Source organism: Aulostomus chinensis, chromosome 3 (assembly GCF_037954235.1).
Source record: "Aulostomus chinensis isolate RoL2024-O1b breed Wild chromosome 3, RoL_Achi_v1.0, whole genome shotgun sequence".
In the NCBI taxonomy this organism is placed as follows: Eukaryota; Metazoa; Chordata; class Actinopteri; order Syngnathiformes; family Aulostomidae; genus Aulostomus; species Aulostomus chinensis.
The window spans coordinates 19671551-19692781 of record NC_141322.1 but is presented as its reverse complement, the minus strand read 5'-3'; the positions used below and the strand labels follow the sequence as shown (position 1 = coordinate 19692781).

Below are 21231 nucleotides of genomic sequence, written 5' to 3'. Positions count from 1 at the left end.
CAGCTGTACACATGCAACTATCTCCAGATGACTCCCCATTGACTCAGTAAAGTGTATAAGATATGATTTGAATTTTTGTATTTAAAATATAAATCAGAACGATATTCAGTTAAGGTTTGGAGTTCCTCAATAATGACACTTACAATTCCTTCATATTATAATGAAATAGTTAAAACAACCATATTTTAATTAAAGGGAAAGTTCTGAGGCTCTTCATGACTCCAGAAATAACATGAAAACGCTTATGAATGAAAATCCCTCTTGAATATGACTGAATACAAAAATTCGCCAAACTCTGACTAAATATCACATGGAATGTTCATGTGAAGGCTTTGGTTCACCTACCAGAGTGAAAAGCACCCCTGCAGTCAGTGACCAGGTAGAGCCAATACAATTACAGTGCAAATACTATACCAATATGGCAAGTAGTAGTCGTGGAAAGTTATATTCCTCTTCATAAAAATGCATTAAAACAAGTTGTGTTTGAAACAGATTACTCAGGTAAATACGGGTCATTTTAGATATATGAGTCGTTTAATCCGTATGTGTATAAATAAAGCAAACAAGCACAAAGTGGCTGTATAATGATTTCTCTGCAGTCATTGTGCTGGAGTTGTTTTCATGGGCTGTGACTCAGTTTAACAAATGGAGGCTAAAACAATTGTGGCTCTCTGTCAGTCACGGCTTGGTTTTGTGGCTGCACGGTATGCTGTATGTAATACCACATAATATGATGTCAAAACACCCAGCCATCAAATGTTTCAACCATGGGTTCAGTCAGTTTTTGCTGTATTTATAAAGACAAAATTTCATATGAAATTCTGCTGAAAGACAAAAAAATATACACTTGGGTTACAAGAAGCTCAGAATCGAATTCACAGTCACATTTTAATTGCACTGTTAAATTGGAGTTATTTTCTTTCGCATTTCTGTGTGAAAAGCCATTTTTTTCATATTGGCACACACAAAAGCAAAATGTTGAGCATTGTGTACTGGCTGGTTCATTCTCTCACTCTCACTCACTGTGTTGTTGCATCGCATGCTTGGCACTCCAACTATCTGTCTGCTTTGGCTGTGCCTGGCTGTTGTTTCTCTCCAGGCTCACGCTCTGGAGATAAGGACAGGAGTGGAATCGAGATAACGCTGAAGCCCAGACATACCCCCACTAATCCCAAGAGAGCCAACACTGTGATAGCCTCATTCCAGCCCTGATTTAGTGACTCTGACACTACATAATTACCCCGTAAGCACAGATAATCACAATCTGTATCAATGAGCAATTAGTGTAGACATGAGCTGAAGGCTCCCCTGGGGATGCCAAGTCAGAAGCTAGAAGGAAAGCTCCAGGATATTGGTGTTCTTGCTCTGAAAGGCTTCATAACAAATGCTGAGCTACAATAGACTCTGTTACCTTCAGACCTTGATTACCTTGCCTTGATCTTTCTTTGTTATTTGACATCATTACTGGATTCCACGATTCACCCTTGGGGCCACACAGGAGCTCAATGATGGTGTCAATGCGCGTTTCAGGGAAGGAGATATGAATGTATTGAATGTATGAGCTTGCTTGGTCCTGGCTGCATTATGCTTGTTTCAGGCACCATCGGATGCAGCAGCGGTCGTGGACCATTTGTGTGACAGGTTTTGTGAACAGTTCACACTGTTTGACAGTGCTCATGTGTTTGGCTGCCACAGTGGGACATGGGCTGCCATTCTCCAGAAGTTGATTCTGATTTGACTTTTACTACTCTGCTGAAATGAAGGAGAGAAACTGAGCTCCTGCAACGCCTGGTTTGGTAGCCTTGAATGTAGCCTTGGTGCTTCTTTAGTTATCAGGGTGCAGAATATGATCCATACCACTAGTTAGATGATGAAATTAGGAGATTTATTCCCCAAACAAAGTAATGCTCCTTGGTCAACTGGCTGCTGCTGAATGCCAGTGGACGCCCTACCGCTCATTGTGATGCAGAGTTTGGTTGTCAGTAAGGAGCAGACTCTGCTTGTGAGAGTTAAACACACGCAGACTTCAAAATGTCAAACAGCACGTGGTCAAAGCACAATTAGCTGCTTCGTTTTGGTTTTCAATGTGTCATTTTGCCTGTGTGACAAGGCCAAGTCTTATTTTCTTCAGGGTATCCCTGAATGTTACTCCAATATAAGCCCTTTTTAGTGTTTTGATGAACTTTATAGAAAAATCTATGCTGCATTCCTCTTAAATCCTGCCTTAGTGAAAATAAAACATGCTTTTAGTACCGCCCACTGTCCTGTCGTCTATCTCCTGACCCCTCGCTGTCTCGTCAATGGCGCCCTGAGACTCCAAGACTTCTTTACTTGAAGAAGAGCCATAACCCAATAAGTCTGTTTACAGCGGTGGTCAGAGGTCAGGTATTTTAACAGAGTAGTCTGCAGACATGAGCACCTCCTGCTTTGAGATAGCCTTTGATTTGTGAAGGTCAGCATGGCAAAATGTTAAAAACGTTCATCTTTAAATAATAATTGCTAATAGATGCTTCATGCAATTGAAACAAAATTCATGTTTCATTAATTATCTCTAAAAAAATTATTTCTTTGTGGAAAAATATCTGATTGACGCATGTACAGTACATGAATAAAAGAAACTGGGCTTCCAAAATGGCATTTTTAACAAATTGAAAATTTGTTGGTATTTTTTTTTTAAATTTGAATATTTTAAGAAAGCCATTTGAGCCATTTTCTCTGTCATGCATCTGAACTGTTAACCTTCTTAGACATGTATTTAATTAAAGCAACACCCAGCTATTTCCATCAAGATGACATTTCATGAAGTCCGTGGCAGGATTAAGTCGCCATAGCCTCATTAGATAACATAATTGAATAGTTAAAAGGCTGCATCGAGATAACCATCAGCTTTATTGTTCTAATCTAATTGTCATAATTTTATTTTCCAAGGGGTAACAATGTTAGGGCTTTCACGTTTTCCCTTTACTCATATTCAGCGAACCACTGTAGCTTTCCAACAAATCAAATGTTAAAGGGCCCCCTCAGATTACAAATACTGACCCAGAGGCAGCTCCAGTATATTATCATGTTTGGACCTTTAAGTACAATGCTTTGTAAGGGAGCTGCAAGAGTAGTTTTCCCCTTGGCTTTAGCATTCCCTCATTCATCTCCTCTGCCCCAGCGGTCTGCCCTGAAAATAATGTAGAGGCCTTTTAAAATCAAGAGCCTTATGTAATCATACTCCAACAAGGGCAAAACAATCACAACTCAGTGTGACAGAGAGTCAAAGTTCAAGATGTTATTCCTTTGGAGAGAATCCTCCAGAGGCTTCGGAACAGGTTTGATGGATAGATTTTCTGTCAAGAAAAAAAAAAAAGAGTAAAAGGAAAAAAATGAGGCGAGAATATGCTCCGATTCAGCAGCAAAAGCATTCATGAGGTCAGGAAAGGATGTTTGCCGATAAGGTTTGAGTCCCTGTTGGCAGTGCAGCGCATCCCAGCGGTGTAAGTCAGGGTTGAGGTCAGTTTTCTGTGCAGAGTAGACCCAGTTTTTCAGTCCAGAAAAACATTCATTTACACTTTGTAACACTGCTGATTTGAAGCAAAATAAAAAGAGCCCTTTTTTAAAACTATTGCAAAGTTGGAAGTGCGGTATCCTCTTAAATAGCAGCAGAAATCATTTCTTGAATCACAACGAATGTGCCCCCATACCCCCATCCCAACACCAAATTACCAAAACATATATAATGTAGACCGATACTTTTAGCAATGAATCTTCGCTCAGCGTTTAGTCGGCTATTGCTAATACTCCATTGCCACTAATGCATGACCACACAGAACTAACATTACTTTAGCCAGAATGAAGTATTGAATTTCATAATACAGTTTATGCGAAGATATAACCCCAAAAGTCACTACTTACATCACTAATACCATAATGTGATCACAACATCAGTAACTGTCTTCATGATCCAGCTAAAGCCTCCAGTCTGAGGGAACTGAACAAGCCTGTAGCTGCTCACGTGGTGGAGGAGATGCAACCGCTTTTAACCCTTCTAATGAATTTCTTTCCAACTCATTATCACAACTTTTATGTTACTTTTTGGATCTCTGGGTTCATTTACAGGAAACAATGAGTTACAAAAAAAATGCTTGAAGAGTTTTCAAATTTGAGCTGAGAACAACATGGAGGTCGTGAAATCAATATAATTAACATAATTATAACAGTGGCAAGTTAATTTTAAAAGTAATGTAACCCAACACTAGTAATAAATAACTCCAGGGTATTAGCAGAGCGCATACCATTTCCAAGGTGATATGGCGTCATCAGAACCAGATCCATATCAATTCCAAAACCATACAAAACCTCCACAGCATTTTGAGCAATCCAGCTAACTGACAGGCAAGCCGATGTCTGGGTGAGAGACTATATCACTTGAGTAGAATAATGAGGAATGAGTCCAACATTTATTAAGAGGGGAACTTTCCCACGATATTATCCTCTATTGATGAAATAATGTGGTGATAGTGTTTTCCCTTATATAACCCACTTAATGACAATATCTGGTAAACATGAACTTAAGGTGTGTTTGACCTTTGACCTCAGGCTGCTGGATGAGCTCCTGATGACACTGCAACAGCTGTGGCTGCTATTCTTTCAGTTCACAGGGAGAGTGTGAATGGAGCTTCATGTTTGAAGCCAGAGGAGTAAGCATGGACAGTATGCGAAGGGTATGTGAAGGGCTCTGTAATTAGAGACCCTCAGTGCTCAGGGGGAGAAGTAATTTACTTACGCTGTAAACACTTCAGAAGAATATCCCCCCTCCTTTAGACTCCTGCCAGTGTGTTAAATGTGCTACAGTAAACATTGCGGCCACTCCATATGAGATGGTTTCAAATATATGTTTCATACGCGCATAAGCTATTCTTGTCGATTTGTAGTTTTCTCGTTTACACATAACATCCGTCTGATGTACAAAGAGTTCCATCAGCAAAGGTGTTTGTTTGGATTTCATGCATGTGCAGATTTATGTGTGTGGGGTCTGAGGTCTGAGTCACAGAGGTTGATTAATTCTGACACAGGATGACAGTTCTCTTGCAGCGGTGATATATTTTACCACACATGTTCGGGGCATCACACAGCATTTACTGTGGTCACCTTTCTCCTGTGAGAATATCCTGTCAGCATGACTGCTGGGAAACAGGTCTGTCACAGCTAATAGGTCAGAACGCAGCTAAAACAGACCGTGTGATTCTTGTCCGGTCTAAGCACTAACAAGGTGGGTTATACCAGTTATAATATTGTTGCAAAAATAAATTCACATCTTTAGAGATCTATGTAACATAAGAATTTAAATGCAGGAATTTGTACAAAAGGATTTCTGGAGGATGAAATGTTTTACTTTTAACCATTTCACATGAAGTCAAGGAATTTAAGCAAACTCTTGTCAATGACGTGTCCTCAACAACAGTACCAATATCCTGTCAATGGTCTGGACTGGTCTTCAAGATCCAGAATCTATGTCTTGATCCTGATCACCTCCAAAATGTAATCATGTGCTCCTCGTTATATTTCATATCTTTCCCCCGAATTTAATCAAAATCCTAAAAAAAACAGACACACTCTGATGATCACATTACCTTCTCGGCAGAGTTGATGGGCAGTCTGAAAAGAACATGGACTCCTCCATAATAGAATTTGGATGCAATGAAATAAGGGGAAAGTCATTACATGTTTATCCACCATCACAGTGGAAGGTTACAGGAGATGCTACAGCACAGAGGTGTTGGAGTGAAAACATAAACCTGCGGTGATGTGATAACTGTTCATGCATGAAGGCTTTTATTGAGTTACAATATTTTTCCCACCCTTGCATAGACTAAGGTCAAGAAGGGCCACCTTTCTGCTGATTTATGGTAAAGAACTGAAGAGCTAGAGAACCTCAGAATACTTCAAACACTTCTCGCCAGAAGTCTTCTGAGTTTAAAGCAGCAGCGAAACGTGATTTGTGTTTGTCCACGTCGAGCTGATTGGTTGGTATGTGGCTGTGTATTACAGCGGGGTTCTCTGGGTTGCTGTTTAATCAGTGAATTAAACAAATTGCTGCTTATTGTTGATGGCCCCGTGGCACCATTAGTTTCAAGCTAAATATACCTGACCTGACTCTTTCTGCAATCTGGATTCACAGAGAAATGATAGGAAGAAAAAAATGTGTCTGTGAGCTCAAGACACCTATTCGTGAGGTCCTGGGGACAAAATTACACGTCCTGGGTGAGGTTACACTTTCAGTTTTAAGTTTTATTTTGAAATATCACCATCATATCATTGAGTGTGCGTGATGATGAACATATTTTAGGAGAAACTACACATTTGAAATAAATACACCAACAAGCTGTCCTGCTACTGCCTCTACACCAGCTTTGTATCGAAGGATCCAAAGGGATTATGGGATTCGAGAAACATCAAATCATATGTCACGATGTTGACAGCCCTCTTAAGCTGAGTACAAAGTGTCATTTAAGTGAGAATTGCTTGTTCACTTTAGTTCTCAACTCAGAAAAGTGTGGCAAAGAAAATATGTGAATTAAAAAACAAGGTAGGACATGATGTGTGTGTCACTGCTTCTGTACTGTGGTTTTCAGCTTGTTGTAGTTACCACTGCAATCCGACCAGGGGTCACTGTCGAGTTTGTCCGTTGCCTTGATGAGCGAAGAAGAAAAGGCGGATCTTGTTCTCCAGAGAGCTCGAGTGGGAGTGATTAGTACGAGTCCTGTCAAACCAGAGTTATCAGGTCCGCTGCTGGAGAATAGAGTCTACCAGCAGGTTATGGGCACAGGCTTCGATGGATAAGAGAGTTTGCGAGGAGTACATGTGGAATGCAAGCGGGAACTGCGGCAGGTAACACAACAAGCTAAAGTACCAAGCTAACATCGGTGAGCCGAGGAAACGGCCCGCTGCACGGAGCTACTGAGATGGAGAACGTAAGGAAGAGCGAGTGACCCACATTCAGTTGACAGGCAGATGAAGAATAATACATACACGTCTATTATCTGTTATTGAAATTGTTATGATAAATTTTCATCTATGAATAGATGTGTATTGGACGTCCAGAAATGGACGTATGTTAGCGGTCATTTCATCGTCTCTGTTGAGGGCATACATGTTAGGTGTTCTGTACTGATTTTCAGTTTGTTGTAGTTACCACTGGGATTCCACCAGGGGTCACTGTCAACTTCTCTTTCGCCTTGACGAGCGAAGAATAAAAGACGGATGTTGATTTCCGGAGTGCTCGAGTGGGAGTGATAAGTGCGACTCTTGTCAAACGAGAGTTATCCATCTCCGCTGCAGAAGAATAGAGTCTGCCAACAGGATATGGGCCCAGGCTTCGACGGATAAGAGTTTGTAAGGAGTACATGTGTACTGCAGGGGGGAACTGCGGCAGTTACCACAACGAGCTAAAGTAGCAAGCTAACATTGGTGAGCCGAGGAAACGGCCCGCTACACAGCTACTGAGATGGGAATGTAAGGAAGAGCAATTTGCCCACATTCGATGGACAGTCAGATGAAGAATAATAAATACACGTATATTATCGGTATTTAAATTATTGTTATACATCATTATCAATGAATAGACGTATATTACGTCTATTTATATGTATGTTGAGGTCAGGGGCGGAGCCACCTCCGCGTCTAGGGAATAATTTGTTAAAACGCGGCTCTCACGCTGAACATTGTTTTCCGCCTAACTGCTGTTTCCGCACGAACGCATTAAGACACAACTCGGCGGGAGTAGAGAGCAGGCTGGAGCGCCGCGGGTAAAAATGATCATAATGAAAAAAATCAAAGAATCATTTTTAGGTATCTTATAATTGCCACCCCTATGTGAGTGATGGTCTCACCCTGGCCACCCCTATGAAAGATTTCTGGTTCGCCCCTGATCCTATCATTTTAATTAAACTGGAATTATGAGACTTAAGTTGTTATAACCTCAAACTAGATGTGGATGAGGTCAGTTATTTTCTTCAGCTGTTGCTTATTTATTCTAAGGTCTCGTGACCTACCTGATGAGTCTTGTTGCAGCGCCTCATACATCAATAACAGGCCATGCTAAACATGTCACAGAACATGAGTGGATGTGGAGAGGATGAACAGGCCTTTTAGGAAGTGGAAATCTCTGCGCGGCCGTCAGAGATGAACCATGTACTGTATGCACGCATTTGACCAACAACCTGGAGGCTGTTCGACACTCCCCAGAACATATGGACTTCCCTCAAAGTGCAAAGGGCAGAGAGTTTATTGAGCGCAAATCCTTTGGGTGTCTGACGTGTTGAAAAGGGGAAGTTCATTACACATAGAGACACAAACTGGATTGAACCAATAACAAGACTTTTATATATGTGTGTATGTATGTGTGTGTATATATATGTGTGTATATATATATATATATATATATATATATATATATATATATAATGTATGTGTGTGTGTGCATATATGTGTGTGTATATATGCTGGTGTATGTATATACACATATACACACATCCATGTATATGTATATACACACAAACATATATAAAAGGGTTGAATATATATACATATGTATAAACAGAAGAGATATGTTTGCAGTGGTGTGGCTGTTGCACCTGGGGTCTGTCATCCTGGGTTGGACGAGGGCCTCTGCTTCACAGATGGCAGTACTGATGTGGGCCGGAGGCTCTCAGCTCTGGGTTTTTGATTACATGACCTGGTTTTAGTGAGAAAGGTGTGGAATCTAGAAAACAGTCTCTCTGACAATGTGCAGCTGGTTTCCAAAGCATAAATCCATTTTCACTTCACAGTTAATTAAAAGGTGTGACTGCACTAATAGGAAGCACACTTGTACAGCACAACGTATGGTGTTTTTGTTTGAAAAGATTTTCCTCCAATTATTGTAAAGCCAAAATAACTTTGTTCAACTTTTGTGACAGCATTATCTGTCAGTGTCCAACAAAAAAATCTCCTCATGATTTCAGCACATATATCAATACATGTATTGAAATACTGTCCGTACTCAATTTTGTCGTCCACAGTGAAAAAAGTCAGTGTTTTTTTCTTTTTTAAAGGAGTTTGAAATATCTGATTAAATTCACAGTTTCAACTTATTGTAACATGCTTCTCTAGTATGCCTTCACTATATATAAATCGGATGGCCTGAGTTGGTCCATAACCAAGCAGATGTCAGGTGTCTTAAACATGGTCGTGTAACAGACACTTGCAGTCACTTGTCCACAAACTCTATATTTGTTGGGAAATATCAGTTTATGGAGCTCGTATGGTAATAGCTTTTTCACTCTCCTCTAACGTGATGTCAGAGCTGACTGAATACCTTCAGAGAGCAGAGTCAGCGCATCAACACTTGTGGTTGCAGGAGCTGACATGTGGCCTCAGTGAGATGTTCAGACTCCATGAGAAACTGGGTCATTGATCCTGCACTTCATCAGTGCTCTTTTCTTACTCTCAGGGGGCCATTAGATTAACACGTGTTAGTTTATTCCATTGATCCACTCCCTTAATCCACTCCCTCATGATTGTCAACACCTCCAGGTGACACATATAAAGCCTTGTCAGGGAGTGAATACATGACAATATCAGATTTACAATGGATGATGCAAATACAGCTGGCTGATTCCAACAACCCCTGTTTTTTGTTTTTTTGTTTTTACATCATGTTTATTCTTTTATATTTCTGGTGGCCCATAAAATGTTGGCTCGTCGGAGGTGATTTCTTGTTGACAAGCCTGACAGTTCTCAAGGTCATTAGTCAGTGAAAACCTCATGGAGCAGCCAAACGAGCCATCTGCTTTATTTCCGCATCTAGACGGTTGCAAGTTCCCATGTTTCGCCGCCTCTCAGGACTGAATGATTCAGTTGGTGTGATGTCACATGTAGGTAGGAAATACAATTTCATCATTTGTTCATGAGCAGAGAGTTTACCCATTTACAGCACTAATATTGTGCAGCACTATTAATATTTTGGTGCACATATTTGTATCGTACACTGATTTACACTCTCATCTCCTCTAGAACAGGTAAGCTGGCGCTGCAGTCAGGCCAAACCCAGCTGTAATTACCCAGGAAGCTGCTGCTGTCACACGCCTAATGACACCTGCCTTCCGTATGTCAACAACAACGCGAAACACACACACACATGCTACCTCATTAGTGTGTTTGGTCTCCATGGAAACACTAAACAGGTGACAGTATTCTAACAGGGGGAGGTTTGGGGATATGTGTAGCATGTTGTGGGGACGTGTAGACCTGCCTCTCTTTTCGCAGCAAAAAGTCTTCATAATTTTAATCAGCACATTTCACAATGAAGACTTAGTTTAGGGTGAGGCATGAGGTGGTTCCAGTTCGGGTAAGTCTCCAGGATATGAATGAAAGTCTATGTGATGTCCTTTGAGTTGGTTGAAACACGATCATGTGTGAGAGAGAGAGAGAGAGAGAGTGTGTGTGTGTGTGTGTGTGTGTGTGTTCGTTCATAGCTGTGCTTCCTGTGCTGGCTATGAAGTGTAAAACTTTGGCTGCACTCAGGCTTAGTCGCGTCAGGAGAAGCAGGTCACATTGACAGGACAAGTCAGCTGCCTCTGGCCAATGACGTCCTCATACTTCCCACTCTCACTGCAGGTAGTTCTGTTCCTCACAGACTCACATCAAGGCACTGTAGAAAATCATCGACATGTAAAAAGACACAATGAGCAATGTGGCTCTACTTCAAAGAGAACTACATTTTGGAAAGTCCTTGTGACGATAAATTCGCAAGTGAGTTCAAGTACGTGGAGATATGTTAGGTTTTTTATTTTTCATTAATTTTTGGGGTAATATAAAAAGAACAAAAGATTTTTATAAATACAGAAAATGCATTTATGTTAAAAAGAAAATACACAAATATGTGGCTTATAATTTGTGAAGAGATGATGCTGTATTGGGGTCAAGTTACTGCAGGATTACTAAAATAACACAATAAGCATGTTCACACGCACTCCTGCAACTGACTGGTGATAACAGATAATGCCAGTGAGTGAAAGTCGAGGAAGTAATAGCTCGCTTTTAAATGTGAGCAAGACACTGGAATATGAAGCTATGCATGGATGTTAAAAGCAATTTTAATCCAGCAAAAATTGTTAGTGACAAATGAGGAGAACCAACCAGAGGGTGGGCTGTTGGAGTGGGTGCAGGGCTAACCCCAATTCAGAGCATGACCACTTTAATATGTAGGGCAGCCTTGATGTCATGTGCACGGAATGGTCATAAAAAGGCATGTCGTGTGGGGGGTGCAGTTTCAGAGTTCCTTATGCTAGTTGTGTTTGGTAAAGCGTTCACTTGTTGCAACAATGCAGCAACACAGAGACATTTCGTGTTGCAGCATCATGACGAGAATTATGAATCCATCGTTCTGAGTATGCCCCTAAAGCCTGTGTGTTTGTGTGTGCGTGTGTGTGTGTGTGTGTGTGTGTGTGTGCGTGTGTAATCATGCTGTGCCTGTAGACTCATTGCAAGAAAGGCATCCCAGAGAGTGTTGCACAGTTTATGTCGCTATGGTAACAGAACTCAGTATAGAGTCGATTAAAATGAATCTACAGGTTAACACACATCACCCCACATGAGCTCAGATGCTCTGACATGCTTTCAACCTCGGCTACGGCTGCACGGAGGGATGACATACATGTAGGCTTGAGGAGGGGAGAGGCTGAACACATCAGTGTGTCAGCAGCTCTCTCTCCACGGTGGGCTGTTAGACATGAACAACCCTCCTTTCCTCTTGCTCATACTCTGCTCTGCAGGTGAGTGTCAGGCTTGAATCTGCTAAAGCTTCATTAATATTAAAAATTGAACCCCGGCAGCAGGCGGTAAACGCAGCTGTGCCTTGGAGCTGTGAGGAGGGACGCTCCTCCAGCTGTGTGAACGGAGAGAAAGCGCTTGCTAAAAGGCTGTGAGAGCTGGGAAGGACTAGTGAAGGTGGTGACTGTCAAGAAAATGATCCAGTTCCAGAGAAAGCAACAGCTCCAACTGTCACAGCAGTGTTACTCTCGATGCAATTTGGAGAAGAAATGCAAATACAGGTAGAACAATTCACTTGCAGAGGTTTAACCAGCTCCCTATGGAAATGCTTTCTCTGCTATGTTAATGAGGAGTGACGCTAAAGACGTGGCTGATTTCCTACATGGCCCTGGCAGTTGCTTTGTATTAGCAGGGATGATGGATGATTAAAGGGAGAGACTGAAAGTGGTATCTCACTGAGCGGCAACAACCTAAACGTGTTGGATTATTTGATCGCTCTGCTGTGAATATATGCCGGCTCCCCTGTGATTTTTAATGAGAAAAAGATGTAGATGATCCAGATGAGTATCCATTAGCGCTGACAAAAAACTATACGTTGAATTTAGTCTTATTATACTGTTAAATTGTATGTCATGGCATACAAAACAGCACTTAACACCTCTGAGGAATCACAAGACGGTGCCATTTATAAACCTGTCACTTTGTTGCTGTTGGCATTTGTGTCTGACATTTGAGCCCTTGCACAATGCCATGATGTTATTGTATTTTATATAGATCACACACATGCACACACTCACACACACATCCACACGCAGCCTTGAAGACTATATAAATTCCAACAGTCACCCAAATGCAGGTCAGCAATTTGTTGGTTTTCAAAAAGCATCCACCCTTTCTCCTTCTCTCTCTCTGTCCGTCAAACAGCAGATTCCTGACATTTAAAGGTCTGATGGCCATTGTTTGGATAATGAGGGGTTTCCAGCATCACCCCCAACCCCCCCACCAAACCTTATTTCTGGCATGTCATTCCAGAAAAGACTGAAAATATGTAGCTGCTGTGGGTCTTTGTGCCTCAGGGAGAGCAGGGTGTGTGTGTGTGTGAGAGTGTGTTTGTGTGTGTGTTTGGGGGGGAGGTTCCTACTGTTTTCAGGAAGGGATTAGTAAATTTATTGTGACTGCTGCTGTATTGTGTTCAACTTCTTCTCATCATTATCTGCTGTTCTACTGAGAGCAACATGGTCTGTAGCTCCTCAGGCATCCCAGCCTCTAATGGCTCTCATTTGATTGTAATTCATTTCATTCAAACAAACAATTATCATTTTGTACAAAAATGATCAATTCTAGTCTTCAAGAGAGTAAAAACAACAAAGCCACGTAACATTTCCCATACATATCAGTTTACATAACATTGGTTTGGTAAGTAAGTGTTGCCGAGGTGTGGGGGTCATGTCACATCCCGGTGACCCAAGTCCAGAGTGTCTCTAAGGAAAAGACCCCGCAAGGCACTCTGGGGAAGCTCATATTGCAAAGATGTCTAAAAGTCACAATCCATCAGGAAAAGAAGGCTAATATTGCATCCACTCCTGAGCCCTTTTGATCCCTCAGCCAACGTGACAAAGAATTTAAGGCTTTATTTTCCCCTGGTGGCCTTGTGTGCTAACAGATTTCCAGTTTTCTCTAATCTTTCTGAAACCCATCTGCTGGTACGATGTAAGAGGAAAAAAAGGATACAGCTTCCCTGTGACTCATTTCAGTCACAGATCCATTGACGTGGTCAGTCGAAGATGTAACTGCCTCATCTGTCTTGATAAAAGGCGATGCCACATATCTGTCTTGTCTACTTTTGGCCTTTATCGCTCCAGATGCATGAAGTATGACATACTGCATTCCGGTTGGAGTCCAGCATGGATTAAATGAGGGATACTTCATATATCTGAGCGGGTTGTCACAAATCAAATTGCTGATGTGGGTTATTAAACACTGACACTCCCATCTCCAACTCTGTAAATAACCAGAATTATCCCCATCTTTTGCCAAAACTCTTTCTCAGTTTTATCATCTCCCAGATTTAGGTGTTATCAAAATGCACTTTGTATTACGTCAAAACAACTAGTGTGTCAGAGACTGTCAGGAATCTTGATCTACTCTGAGTGATGTTAGCACAGCCTTGACTAGCATGCTTGTCAGAGGGAGCCTCTGTCCTGGGCATCATGCCACTGGTCTATTGCTGGAGACATGAACTCTTGGGAATGTTGGGATAAACCGTCGGTCACTGTATGATTACAGTGCAGACGGCAACCTCGAAAAGATGTGGATGAGAAGGAAAAAAAGACCGAAGTAGGGGACTGTACATCAAACGTATTTATATACAGTGTGTCATAGTGCGCTGGAATCAATCTGTTATTGAAATGTGCTCCAAACAAAAAAAAATGGTGGATCACAACAGTCCATGGTAAAATATCAACGTAACCTCAGCTGAGTTCCATTTTCATATTTCAGTATTGCATTTTTGTAATATTTGGATTATCGGTTTGACAGTTGACTACACTGCAAAATGCCAGACTTCTTTAAAGATACATCAACCCTCTTTCTGTGCTCATGGCAGACATCTGGACATGTCATTGCAGGGTTGACGTATAAGTAACGTCACGAGTACAGACTCATACCCCTCTCGTGCGGTTGCTGCTTCCTCACGCGACAGAAACTCACTCCTGCCCCCTGAGGAACACAGTGGTACTGTAAGACAAGGCAACTTCAACAGAAAGAAATTGTAATCTTACTAATGATCTCATAGCTGCGGCAAGTCAGATGACACGTCAGGATAGTAAAAGGAGCAACGCACGAGATAAAAGTGTTGGTGTTGGTCGCACAGCTTTCACCCTGGTTGATTTAGAGCTTTAGGGCTAATTTGTTTCCTCAGCATGTCCTTTCACACTACAGCAAAATACAAATTAAAGTGGTTAATTTTCACTTCAGCCTCCATCTTTAGAATGCTGCTCCACCCGCTGCTGTGCTCAGGCTACTCTGCACCTGCAATGGCTGGCGCTGCTCACTCGGGCTTCCTTTTCTTCTTAATGCATGAATTTTAGTACAACTTCAAGACGTCATTTCTATGGAAATTACCAGTGTTAATTCATGTAAGAGAGGAAAAAACTGTCTAGGACTAAGTATGTAGAGTTAGTCTGACATAGTCTGTTAGTGTGTTGACGCTTGTATTGATGCCTTCACTTCATCATTATGCAAATGGGGATGACAACATTTATTGGAGTTGGAGAGTTGTGAGTAGCCAACGTGTGTGTGTGTGTGTGTGTGTGTGTGTGTGTGTGTGTGTGTGTGTGAGTCTTTAAAGCCACATTGAAGGGGAAAAAAGGGGGGGGGGGGACATTTAAATAGCTGTTACAGACAGCCACTATTGGCTTTGACTGGTTTGGCTCCCACAGTTGTGACCGTTACCATGTGCAAAATAGCATGAAAGCATCTGAACTGAGTGTAGCACTGTGGTGCGTGGAACCCATACAGTAGTGCGGTAGTATCACATTTACAGTACAGTTACTGTTGAGACTCCAGCAGGTGCACAGAAGGAAATGTCCTAATAGGCAAGAGAAATTAGAAATCAGGGTCTCTTGTTTCTCTTGCTGAGTCATGCGGTAAGTGAATTATGGTATCAGGTTTTGTTGTATTCAGCTCTCAGTGTTTGTGTTGGATTGGTATTGGCTTAAAACTCCAATGCGGCAGTACAGTTCCACTGGGGAGCCGACCTTTGGGAATCCTAAACAACCCCCAAAACCAGGGAGAACTGGGGAGAAGAAACGTTCAGCTACCACCTGCCTTTTGGCATAGCAGGTGGTATTGTATTCGGTTTAGATTTAGAGGAATATGTGATGGTTTGTGTCTGTCAGAGGCGAGCCAAAGGTGAGAGGTTTGGCAGAGACTGTGGAGCTCACGTTAGCATCTATCTGGACTTACTTGGTATGCTACAGGCTCTCAAGGGGCTAAAGGAAAGACGGGGGGGCTTCAGTCTGCACTAATCTAGCTGGCAGATGACTGACGTCTGCCTGTCCATCAAAGTGTGACCTGGGGCATACTTTTAATGAGATCCAGTCCCCATGACAGGCGCCACCTCTCCCTGGGCCGTCTTTCTGATCGCCTCCACCATTCCAATCAGTTTTCTGACTACATGTGTTGCTGCTTTACCTTTAGAGTGTGTCTGTGAGTACATGAGCACATTAAGAGCCTCAAACACATTAAAGGAAGTGATGTTGTGAGTCATTGTCAACCTTGTATAGCGGCATATATTCATGTACTTAGAGCTAATATGCAACTCTCAAACTGAATAAAGATGCTGAGCAGTTTAAATTGTGTAACAGCTAACAGTAAAAATCCTGCCCCTTGTTTGTGGAGGTGAGGGTATTTATTTAACTATTCAATCCGTCAAACTCGCTTTAAACTCAATCTTCTAATGTGGAAATTATATACACAGGCCAACATCTATCATAAGCCCAGAGGAGAATTGCTGGAGCATCGAAGAATTGGCTGAATTGTCTTGGCCGGATGGTTTGCATCAGAAACACATCTAGCTGGGGGTTGTGCAACCTCTGTCACACATCTTGAGTGGAAAGAGGTGGGACTATTGCTCAACTTGTAAGCTGTTAGAAGGAGCTTCCATCCCATCCCACCAATGACAACACAGACTGGACACAAACACCGTGTCTTGTCCACTTCAATATAGTTGACATACATAGCTGCGGACCTGAAAATGTGTAAAGTAGCACATTATCTGGCAGACACTTTCACTCCGGGAACTGCTGGCACCATGTTTGACTGAGGGCTGCACTTCTTACTGGAATTTGGAGGCATTTACTGGCGACTGTCTGAGGCTGGACACAGTCCCCAGTGGCTAACCATAAAACTGTCAGCATGTGGGGGTACACGGGTGTAAAGTTTGTATTGTAAATAATACAATATCTGAAACTTTTTACTGTTTCTTTTTTTAACTGCTTTTCCACTAATGTTTCCCTGTACATCAGTACAAATTGAAAAACGGACCATCAGTGTGATTTTTTTTTCCTCCACTTTTTTTTTAGGATAACTAAAAAGCAAGATTTTCTTCAGTGCAGCAGCCAGAGGAAAGCAAACTTAGAGTGGTAACAACAGAACACTGCAGCAGACACACTAGGTAACTGCCGTCCCCGTCCCACATCTCAGTTGTCCCAGAAACGTTAGCAGAGCAGCATCCTGACATCATGCCGGAGCCAAATATTATGATGTAGCATGTAGCACTGTAGCGTTCTGTTTCCTCTGCACCAGAGAGCATGGAAGACAGCCTGGTCTCTTAATGATGCCTTTCCTGAGCTATACAACCCTAACCCTGTGAGATTACAAAGATATAAGGTGCAGTGTAGTCACACATTGTATCACTAGCCATGTTGGAATTTCTTTCTGTTTGTCGTTGAATGTTAGCAAAACTTTTTATGTGTCTATAACCTTTGACATAATTTTTCTCTTTTAAATCACTCTTGAAGGTCTATTTTTATCCAAAAGCTCTCTTGTGCTATCCTCCTAATCCTCTTACCGTAAATATATATTTGTAGGTTCTAATCATTAATTAATATTTAAAGTAGGTTTCGCTCATTCATTTTGTCACCTGTAGTTTATGTATAAAACACTTTGTAGCATTGGTTTTGATGCGGGCTACAAAATTTTTTTTTTTTTCATATTGTTATATTTGCAAAATGTGGGAGGCCAATTGTTAACTTGCATGCTGGGAGCACTGATGTGAAAGCAGACAGTGATAAGACTGACGGACTCTCCTTGGGGATTGAGAAGGGAGCCGCCGACAGTTGCGACATGCTTCCAACAACATTTCCACAGTTAATTAAATTGAGAGCTAAGCCAACGAGAAAGACATATTTTAGAATATATGTGTGTCTGTCTCCAGACAACTTAGTGCAGGATCTTTTACAACACAACGGCTGCGGGAACAGATGTCCAGACAGATTTGCTCTCTTTTCAGTGGAACTGCAATCTAGGCCATTGTTGGATTCTTTAGGTTACATTGAAAGTATTTCTACTTGTCACTATATCTGTTTCAGTTGAACTGTTCAAAGCCGCAGTCACGAATGCTCTTGTCTTATATAAACTGTCCAATCTGTCACTGCTTTCAGCTTCTCATCTGTGATACTTTAGAACACCAGGGTTCGATTCAAGATGGTTTTCATTACCTTTTAATTTAATTTAATTGTGTTCTGGCACACGTTAGGAGTCAGGGTAAGAGCAAGAGTTGTACTCAAAAACTCATGTATAATATAAGTTGTATAGAAATGTGGTGGTGGGTTGTAGGAAATACTTTGTGTGTGTATTAGTATTTTGTTTGCAGGGGTGGCCTCTTCCTTTCTTCTGTCACACACGAACAATCTTTTTCTGTTTCTCCCTCACTCACACATAAACACACACACAGACACAGACACACACTCCTATGTCATTTTGAATTCTCGAGCCACCTGTTTCACAGCCTCATCAGAGCAAGTGATGACAGGAGGATGAGATGGGGAGAGAGAATCCAGGAGGAGTAGGTGGGGGTAGGGGGTTGGTTGAAGGACAAGGGACTCAAGTCCAGCCAGCCAGAGGCGGTGGGGGAAAGGACAGTACATTAAATTAAAGAAAGACATGGCTAATATCTATTTGAAACACTGACTCACAATAAGAGGGGCCGGGATCGCAACATTTGTCATGTTAGGTTAGATATTCTAAGATATAAATCATATAAGATTCAGAGGAATGGAGAAGGAATGACTAGGGTAGGGTGAGGAAAAAGGGTGTGTTTGTGGTCTGACAGGTTTTTTTCTTTTTCATAATAGAAAAGGCCTGTCTTGTAAGGAAACACTTCCCTTCGTGGCTGAGAACAAGCATAATACAGAAAAAAAGGGGGAAAAGTATAAAATTGCCCACGTTTCACTTTCTACAATTTATTTAAGAGCTACGCTACAACAGAAACCCAAAGTATTCCTAAATCAGACCACAAGCTACATTAGATTGAGTTCTAACACCAGAGCTGCCCACTTCCTGCCCAGTGTCGAACAAAAAGCATAGTCATTTCCTTTCGCTGTCTTCGGTCTCTCCCTCTGGCCGGAGTCCTGCAGCTGGATGCCGATGAAGAATGACACTGACAGACCAGACCCTCAGGAGGCCCCACGTCAACAACGCTGCATGGGAAAACTATTACGCAGCCTCCCTGACCCCCCCCACCCACCCACCGCCAAACGACCACAGGTAGTCTGGCTGTGGCACCTTCAGCCATGTCGTCCTAAATATAAAACCATTGTTATTGTTTGCTGAATGTTTTACAGTGAAGAACAAAAAAGACATGGGGTAAGAAAGAGCTGATGTAATGTAATACATGGTATTCTTGGTTTGACACTGGTGGGGAGAATCCAGCAGACATGCAAGGGACAGGATCAGACCCTGTGGAGCCTGTTAGGAAACAGCTTTAATTCATACCAAATCATCCCACCACAGCTGCCCTCCTCCCCGGGTTCTCAGGCAGGAGACATACGAGCCAAATACAAAGAGACAAACTTGTGTCATTAGAAAAAAAAAAGAAAGAGAAAAAAAAAAAAAGGCAGCTGTCCCATTTTTAGCCGTGCAAAGCTCCAGCTGAGTCATAGTCAGCTTCTGTGACAAAAGACGGAGGAACAAATACGAGCAGTAAAATGACAGCCAGTGAGATCTGGAGGGGAGAAATATACTTGAAATATAAAGAACAGCTCAATCTTTCTTTTCGCCATGAAAAGACATGTCATGTGTGAATAATTGAAAGAAAAGTAAACTACGCTGACTTCACAGTGTAAATGTTTGGCAACTGTTCAGCAGCCAGTAACATATCATCTATATGTATTAGCCTCACAGAAAGACTATTGTTTTTACCTTTACAGAGTCTTGACATTTCAACCCCCACACAGGCCAAGGAAAATAACAGAAGTACTATTCTAGTTTGGGTTCACTTCCAAACTAACAATAAGTGGCTACAATGGGAATCTCCAAATCAGGGTGAGTGGAGTTTGTGGTGAGAAATCTCCGAAGTGTGGCTCCATTGTGAACAAATACTTACAAAGTGAACTTTTCTCAAAGTTCTCCAAGAGGTAATGTTAACAGGACTTGCCTGTAAATAAATAAATATATATATATATATATATATATATATATATATATATATATATATATATATATATATATATATATATATATATATATATATATATATATATATATATATATATATATATATATATAAAAATAAATAAAGTTTGGGTTTTTTGTGGGGGGAGGGGTTGCAAAAAAGAAGACATTTCTGACTGCCACCAGGTGATGGCGTAACCAGTACTCTGTACTAAAAGTACAGAAAATCGTCCAAATAGTTCTGCGTAATCCTGCTGACAGCAAAACGCAATCAAAAACCTGACCTCCATGGGGGAGATGATAAAGTACACAATCTCACACTATGAATAAAATGAGTCAACTCTTTCCGCTGTGAGGTGTTTAAAAAACTGCCTAAGTTTTGTTCCAGATAGTTTCTGACTCTTGCAGCCGTGTTTGTGATGGAGGTATGACTTTGGGAAGTGCAGCGTTATCTTTTTCCCATTTAAATGCTAATGAGCGTGCTGCCATCGTAGTCAAAGCGCTGCAGAAACTGTGTGAATATTTAATATTTTATCGTGCCAAAATGTAACAGCACTCCTGGTGAGGTGGAGGGATGAGTACATGTTTCCTCATTAATTTCTACACAAATGACACGTTTGCAGACAGCGCTGAAGGCCTCTCCTGTGTGTGTGTGTGTGTGTGTGTGTGTGTGTGTTGTTGGTCAGTTGAATGAGGATGTGTGCTTGCACATCTGTCCATGCTTTTTAAATGTGTGTGCACATGATGTGCACAGCAGCGTGCAGGTGCGCTGGTTTCTTCACCTCATCGATAATGAACAGTTGTTAATTGTGTCGCCGTCATGGAGTGAAGCTGGCAGACAGAGGTTAAGGTTGCAGCAGGCTGTTAATAATTACTTTCCATAGTCACTAATGGCAAAAGGGTTCAGGGAAATTCATTGAAAATAATGAAGCTCATATGAGAGCATAAACGTTGAATATTGTTACCCTGCCTTGAATTGCATTGCTCATGTTTCTAGAAACCACCGTATTCGCATTAGATGCTGTGTATTATGCGCTTGTTCAGGAGTTGCAGTGTACAAATGAATGTAACATGGTTCTCATGAGTATTCTCCAGGGTGATAATATCAATATTCTATGCCAAACCCACTCCTATTCTGACTCATACACTAGAAGCATTAAAAAGGACACATTTGGGGAAAGGTTCTTATGTGCTGTCCTCCCCAGAGCAAGACAAGAAGACAGATGCCCTTCTGTCTCCCACAGACACACAACCTGA

The 21231-nt window shown here is 41.6% G+C and overlaps 1 long non-coding RNA gene across 1 annotated transcript; it reads left to right on the top strand.

The window, feature by feature from the left end:
- The first annotated feature begins 6707 nt into the window (after window positions 1-6707).
- Window positions 6708-17785, top strand: LOC147268112 (uncharacterized). Its single transcript, XR_015112301.1, has 4 exons — window positions 6708-6876; window positions 9836-9902; window positions 10042-10132; window positions 16884-17785. It is a non-coding gene; the product is annotated as an uncharacterized LOC147268112 (long non-coding RNA).
- Window positions 17786-21231: the final 3446 nt, after the last annotated feature.